Source organism: Ranitomeya imitator, chromosome 2 (assembly GCF_032444005.1).
Source record: "Ranitomeya imitator isolate aRanImi1 chromosome 2, aRanImi1.pri, whole genome shotgun sequence".
Classification (NCBI taxonomy): Eukaryota; Metazoa; Chordata; class Amphibia; order Anura; family Dendrobatidae; genus Ranitomeya; species Ranitomeya imitator.
In genome coordinates, this window is record NC_091283.1 from 248,917,962 (window position 1) to 248,926,060 (window position 8,099).

Sequence of the window (8,099 nt, forward strand, 5' to 3'; positions counted from 1 at the left end):
TCAAGATTCTCGTGTTTTCTAGAAAAATCTAGGGATTTTGCGCATTTGTATAAAGAATCTTTCTGTGAAGCAATTACACGAGATGCAGGATTTAAGAATTTAAACTTGTTTACAAAACAATTTATCATGGATTGTTGATTCAAATTCGTACAGACCAATTTATAAATCCTTTCAAAAATGGCCATAAAAGTAAACGTACATTCTTCCCGGCCAATCTTCAATTTTAGAAGAATATCAAGATCTGGATAATTTTCTTTTAATCCACAGAAAATCAAAATTCTTAATCTTTCTACATCAGTCATATTTTCATGGAACTCATCATTCTGCATTTCTAATGAAAATCTTCTCATAAAATTTCCCGGAATCCAAATTTTAAACAAATTATTTCTCTGCACATTAGTCAAATCAAACTTATCAGCAAAACTCTCAAATATCTCTGAATTTCTGCACACATGGATTTTGTCATCATATGCAGGAATGGTTTTGCATAATTTTAGCAGGATTTTCCTAGATTTAAGTTGGAGTTGGGCCTCTGAGTCGTCTATTTTTAAGGGCAATGGTACATCTGTCCCTCGTAGATCATCTTTGTCATTTTCTCCTACGCTTCCTCCATCTTGTTTTTCATCATGTGACTCAAAGTCAATGTCACCTTGGGCCACACACACGTGTGTCACATCTTCCTCACTCTTCCCATTACAGTCAATCTTGGGAACATCATTAATTTCCATTTCCTTAGAAATTCTTTCTACACTGTCTTTTTTGGACTTCTCTATGACAAACTCGTTAAATACATACACCATATGTAAAATATTCTTCAGTTGCTCTTTTTCTTTTTTCCTACACATTAGCTTAGAATCTAATTTAATATTTGCGATTCTACATTCTTGAAATAAATTAGACCAAAATATTTCTAAGCTAGATCCGTACAAACTTACAAAGTCTATCTGACTTGATTTAGCATATGAATTTATCAAATCCATTTGTCTTACCTTGAAATCTCAGCTTGTAGTCCCTTTGCTTTTACAACGCTGGGCTCCGGACTTCAGCACGGCTATTTTCAGCACGTCTGTTCTTCAGCACTACCAGTGCTTGCTGTCAATCCGTCTGACACCTGTTAAAGTCTCCGTAATTCGTAGGTTCTTGTATGAGTTCTTTGTGACTTGAAGTTTTGAAGTGGAATTCCTGAATACTTGCACAATCTAGCGGAACTCTTCTGTCTTCCCCCGTGTGCAAGAAGGAAATTCACGCAAAAATAGCACAAAAAATCAAAACTGGCTGGCTAGGCCAATGTTAAAAATCGTTATTGCGCAAAAATATCTAATCAAGACTTAACCAGGTGCGTTATTCTTAAAAGAAAAATGTCATGATATTCTGACGAAAGTATAGTGGTTTATTGAGTTATCAACCATCGCAGCAAAAACATAAAAGGTATATGAAACAATTACAAACAGAGTGTCCATGTGTAAATATCAGCGCTTGTCTTGTTACTCATCTTTCCCAAGGTCCTGAATGGTAAAAGTCATCTGTCTGTGTGAAGTCTGAAGTCATCATGGCATGGAGTAGCTAACAGCTGTTGTTCCTCGTGTCTTGCCTCATGTCCATGGAGAATGATGGTGAAGGCAGGGAGGTGACCGTCCCACGTGACAAAAGCCCCCACACCCTCCTAAGAGACGTTTATATATATTCAACACTGATCACATGTCCTCTGTATATGGAGTTAACTTATACGCTGAGCTACATACACAGAAATAGCTTTTGATAGTGTCAGCAAGAAACCATGTGCTCGGTACAGAATAAAAATAAGAATAATTAATATTTAACAGATACTCTTCCCTGTTAGGCCATTTTTGTGCAGTGCAATGATGGCTGCACGTGTTTTTTTAGAGATAACCATGGTTAACTGAAGAGAAACAATGATACCAAGCACCAGCCTCCTTTTAAAGTGTCCAGTGATGTCATTCTTACTTAATCATGACTGATTGATCGCCAGCCCTGTCCTCATCAACACCCACACCTGTGTTAATGGATCAATCACTAAAACAACGTTAGCTGCTCCTTTTAAGGCAGGACTGCAATGATGTTGAAATGTGTTTTGGGGGTTAAAGTTCATTTTCTGGGCAAATATTGACTTTGCAAGTACAGTAGTTGCTGTTAAGCTGATCACTCTGACATTCAGGAGTATGCAAATTGCCATTAGTAAAAAAATGAAGCAGTAGACTTTGGAAAAATTAATATTTGTCTCATTCTCAAAATTTTTGTCCATGACTGTAGTAATATATGGGGGCACACAGGGGTCAGAAGTAATATATGGGGGTACACAGGGGGCCAGTAGTAATATATGGGGGCACACGGGGGCCAGTAGTGATATATGGGGGCACACAGGGACCAGTAGTGATATATGGGGGCACACAGGGGCCAGTAGTAATATACGGGGGCACACGGGGGCCAATAGTAATATATGGGGGCACACGGGGGCCAGTAGTGATATATGGGGGCACACAGGGGCCAGTAGTGATATATGGGGGCACACAGGGGCTAGTAGTAATATATGGGGACACACAGGGGCCAGTAGTAATATATGGGAGCACACAGGGGCTAGTAGTAATATATGGGGGCACACGGGGGCCAGTAGTAATATATGAGGGCATACGGGGGCCAGTACTAATATATGGGGGCACACAGGGGCTAGTAGTAATATATGGGGACACACAGGGGCCAGTAGTAATATGTGGGGGCACACAGGGGAGGACATTACTGACTGGAGACAAAGAGGAAAATGCACTCACTGCACAGACACAGCCAGGACTCCCAGGTGTGAATAGCGCTATAGTGAGGGTGCGGAGTATGGAGGCGATATAGGAGGAGGAATCCCCCACATGGAGGATGACGAGGACTGCGCAGAGGGTAGAGGCTAAATCCAAGTCGGCTAAGGGACCTCGGCTGACGTCGTGCCCATGTGACCGGAAGGGGCGGCGCTTCTTCCTCCATAGAGCAGACAGAGCAGACAGGAGGAAGCTGTGGATGTCATGGCGGGATTTCGAGGATTTTGTACAAGATTTGGAGTGTTTTGGGTCGTTCTCCATAGTCACAGATCAGGTAAGTGGGAGTCTGCCTGGGGAGAAAGGGGTGATGTTGCTTGCATGGGGCTGCATGTGCATGCTGGATGGGGGGTCTGCCTGGGGAGAAAGGGGTGATGCTTGTATGGGGCTGCATGTGCATGGGGCTGCATGTGCATGCTGAACGGGGGTCTGCCTGGAGAGAAGGGGGTAATGCGTGCGTGGGGCTGCATGTGCACGCTGGAGGGGGGGGAATCTGCCTGGGGAGAAGGGGGGAGGGGGTCTGTCTGGGGAGGAGGGGGTGATGTTTGCATGGGGCTGCATGTGCATGCTGGATGGGGGGTCTGCCTGGGGAAAAAGGGGTGATGTTGCATGGTGCTGCATGTGCGTGGGACTGCATGTGCATGCTGGACGGGAGTCTGCCTGGGGAGAAGGGGGTAATGTTGCTTGCATGGGGCTGCATGTGTATAGTGGAGGGGGGGTCTGCCTGGAGAGAAGGGGGTGATACTTGCATGGGGCTGCATGTGCACGCTGGAGGGGGCTTGCATGGGGCTGCATGCACATGCTGGAGGGGGCTTGCATGGGGCTGCATGCACATGCTGGAGGGGGCTTGCATGGGGCTGCATGTGCATGCTGGAGGGGGTCTGTCTGGGGAGGAGGGGGTGATGTTTGCATGGGGCTGCATGTGCATGCTGGAAGGGGGGGTCTGCCAGGGAAGATGGTGCTTGCATGGGACTGTGTGCTGGTGGTCTGCCTGGGGAAGCTGGTGATGCTTGCATGGCACTGCGTGCTGATGGTCTGCCTGGAAAAGGGGGTACATTGCTTGCGTGGGACTGCGTGCTGGGGGTCTGCCTAGGGAAGGGGGTGATGCTTGCGTGAGACTGCGTGCTGGGGGTCTGCCTGGGGAAAGGGGTGATGCTTGCGTGGGACTGCATGCTGGGGGTCTGCCTGGGGAAGGGGGTGATGCTTGCGTGAGACTGCGTGCTGGGGGTCTGCCTGGGGAAGGGGGTGATGCTTGCGTGAGACTGCATGCTGGGGGTCTGCCTGGGGAAAGGGGTGATGCTTGCATGGGACTGCACGCTGGAGGGGCCTGTCTGGGGACGGGGGTGATGCTTGCATGGGACTGCACGCTGGAGAGGCCTGCCTGGGGAAGGGGGTGACGTTGCTTGCCTGGGACTGCGTGCTGGAGCGGCCTGCCTGGGGAAGGGTGACTGCATGCTGTTGGTCTCTGTTGGAAGGGGGTCATGTTCCTTGCGAGCGGGGCTGTGTGTCTGTTGGGAAGGGGGGGCTGCGTGCTGGGGGTCTCTGGGGAAGAGAGGCTGTGTGCTGGAGTCTCTGTTGGGAAGGGGGTCATGTTGCATGCGTGGGGGATCTGTGTGCAGGGGGGTCTACCTGCAGAGTGGGGCTGATGTTATTTGCATGGGTCTGCATGGTGTGGGGACTGTTGTCACTTACTGTGCAGGTCAGTGTGTGATGTCACTTGCGGTGGGGGGTGTGTAGGGAAGAATAGTGTGAGGGGGCGAACAGGGGAGGGGATGACTGATGATGGAGATCTGAGGGATTGATATTACTTAACATGAGAATCTCTGCCTGATGGTGAGTCGGTCCTGTTGTGTGTTTTGTTTTTTGTTTTTTTGTTTGTTTTTTTACATAAAACTTTCTTATTAATATTATTGGGCGCACATGACGTCAGGTTGATGACTGACTAATGACCTCTGGGAGCAAAACTGCGTGATAATGTCTCCAGATCCCGGGCTTTATTCTCTCCTCGCACGCTATTCTGTTCAGTATTAGCCTGGTGGCCACTGGTGTCAGCCACTACTTGAGTTTTCTACATGATTTTTTCTGTTTTATTCTAGGTATTGTGGCTTTTCCCCATCCTGTGTCCCTCAGAGCAGTGACCTCCCTACAGATGTCATTTCATCACTGGACTTCTCTTCACCAAGTGGAATGCTTGTGCCCCCAAAATCCATGTGAGGACCCAAAGTGATGACACTGTGGGTGTCTGATAATGTCGGGTCCCTCCGCCTCCCCGGCCCCGTCGGGTCCCTCTGCCTCCCCGGGCCCGTCGGGTCCCTCTGCCTCCCCGGCCCCGTCGGGTCCCTCTGCCTCCCCGGCCCCGTTGGGTCCCTCTGCCTCCCCGGCCCCGTCAGGTCCCTCCGCCTCCCCGGCCCCGTCGGGTCCCTCCAGCTCACCCTTGATTTTGGGGGTGACAGGTTCCTTTTAAGCACCACAATACAATTTTTGCAGCTAAAGCACAGGGGATTTTGGTACAAAATGTGTTTTGCTTTTTTGTCATTAATCTGTCTTTAATGTTTAATTTATTGTTTTGATTTCTTAATCTCTTTATTATTCATTTGTATGTATGCATATATTTATATATTTCTCTTTTTTATTTCTAACTATTTGACTTGTAATAAACTTGTTTGACAGCTATGAGTTGAATTTTCATTTCTATAATTCTTAAGCGCGGGGTGATATTAGTGGAGGGTAACGCAGTTGGATCTGTATCAGGCTGAGTTTACACATAGCAGGTTATTGGGGAAACGATCTGTAGGGATGTCCTCACCAGTAGACCGGACCCGCACTTCCATGTAGCCCATACAGCCGGACTAGCTGTATGTTTTTTTTTTTTTGTTTTTTTTTAAGTCCATAATTGTTTTTTCTTTAAAAGACATAAGCTGGTTTTCTATGAGGGTTTCACTGCTGCTGCCACCACTGATGGGACTGGCTGTGACATTTTCCAGAGGAATAATGTATCTCTGGAATGTTAGGCAATATTCACATTTTAATTTTTTTGTACTAATGGTTTACAAAATTCTGACGACCTGTGACACAGCTGGAATGAATATGTCGAATGTATTTGTCTTGCTCTATCAATTAAGGAATGTTTCCCTCAGACATCCTGGAGACTTCACAACCCTGGATCAGACCTAAATCACAGGACAATAAAACCTCACCCTCCTCATCTATGAACTGCTGCAATATTTCTGGCCACAACTGTTTCCCCCTCCCATATTGATAGTTCTGCATCACTTGTCTTATTTATGGCCAGTTCTGTATAATATGTGACTCTTCACATTTTATCTCGCTTTTGTTAGCATAAAAATCAGATGAGGGCAATCCTGTAAATGTCGGCTGCCCTCGGAGCAATGTTCTTCTATCAGGCTGGGCAGATCTGTATTCAGCTGCAATGTGACTGAGATCAGATGGGTGTGAGCAGAAAACATAGGATGCCGTACGGCCCATCAGTGCGACATTTATAAAGATACAATTCTGTAATATGGAAAACTGGAAATGGTCCTGTAACATTAATAAAACTGGGCTAGTACACCAATGAGAAGTGGGAACAAATCGTGGATCCGTTCTGGATGAGAGTGGGAGCGCTTTCTGTATCCACTGCTGTCAGCCTCCTCCTATACTGAGCCTGATAAAGACCGGAGGAGACTCCCAAGACGCTGGCTGCAATCATTGTTACACTTCTCCTTTAAAAGGGTATCAACCACTAATGATTCTCAAATTTTAAAATTTAAATTTTTTTTTTTATAGAAAAATTTAGACAATTACCGTATACTGTTTATTTACCACCCTTGTGCAGCATGCTGTAATAACCTGATGCATGCTGCCAGTAATGAAGCATGGTTCAGAGTGCCCTAATTCAGCCTCTTCTCTACTGGGAATTATTGTTGGGGGAGTGACATGAGGAGAGCATCAAATGAAGGTTGTGATGGAGGTGACATAGTTGATCTGGCCCGTTACGTGTCTACATGAAACACGTTCCTCTGGTGCATGCAGTCCACGGGATGTTGTGCACCATATCCTAGGTACGAGCACCGCTGGATGGATAGTGAGGCAAGAACATGTGCAGACGGTGTTAGATTGGGTGGCTGAGAGCGCCTCTAGTTCTTTCCAATGGGTCCACTGCTGAAAGCGCAGTTTTCACTTGAGGACCGTGGGCATCTTTCTACCACCTCACCCCCTTGCAAATCGGCCAAGCAGTATCAGCCCAAAGTCATGAAGCAGTCTCTTCTGATTTTTTTTTTTTTTTTTAACATTTTCTTAACCTGAGCACCACCTGCATCTGAGTTCTAAGTACGAGCTGCAGTAGAGTAGACACCTTAAAAAACATGACAGATGTGAGCTTTCGTCCTGCTCCCTCTTCTGCTGCGGTCTTGACCTCTTCATCCAGCTCACGAACAACAGCCTACCCGCAAAGACAGGATGTGACAGCACCACCACCAGCAGTGTCACCAAGCATCTCCACCCTGTCCCATGGAAGTGTTCATCTCTCCATCACCCAAACCCCATAAAGAAGAAATACCCCACTACCCGCCCACAGGCCCTGGTCCTGAATAACAGCATTTACCAATTCCTGGCCTTTGAAACACTGCCATTCCAGCTGATGGAGAAAAACCATTTTAAAAAAATGATGGTGGTGGCTGTTGCGAAGTACGTGGTTCTCATCCACCACTAATGTTTCAAGTTGGCCATCCCTGCCCAGCACACACATGTTGCAACCAAAATCAGGTGTGCACTGTGCAACGCCATCAGTGGCAAGGTCCAGATAACTACCGATACGTGGACCAGTAAGTATGGGCAGGGACGTTACATCTCCCTATCTGCACACTGGGTAAATGTGGCAGCTGGGACAGAGGAGGAAGGCATTCTAGCGCATGTCCTACATCTATTGTTGGACATTGCTCTGCCCATGTGGCCTACTCCACTTACTCCATCACCTAGCAGTAAGACTAGCACCTGCAACTTCAACACAGCCAGGGGGAAAAGACAGTAGGCTGTTCTCAAACTCATCATTTTGGGGGACAAGTTCCATACTGCGCAAGAGCTGTGGACAAGGAATAAACGAGACTGATGAGTGGTTGGTGCTGCTGGACCTAAATCCAGACCTGGTGGTGTGCAATAACGGGCAAAATCTGGAAGCAGCTCTAGGCCTAGCTGGTTTGACCACATCCCTTGCCTGGCACATGTGTCAAGTTTAGTGGTGCAAATCTTTCTTAAAAATTACCCATATGTGAGAGGTCGTCT

At 46.9% G+C, this 8,099-nt stretch overlaps 1 long non-coding RNA gene across 1 annotated transcript; it reads left to right on the forward strand.

Moving 5' to 3' along the window:
* The first annotated feature begins 2,557 nt into the window (after positions 1-2,557).
* Positions 2,558-5,492, forward strand: LOC138662915 (uncharacterized). Its single transcript, XR_011318090.1, has 2 exons — positions 2,558-3,096; positions 4,916-5,492. It is a non-coding gene; the product is annotated as an uncharacterized lncRNA (long non-coding RNA).
* Positions 5,493-8,099: the final 2,607 nt, after the last annotated feature.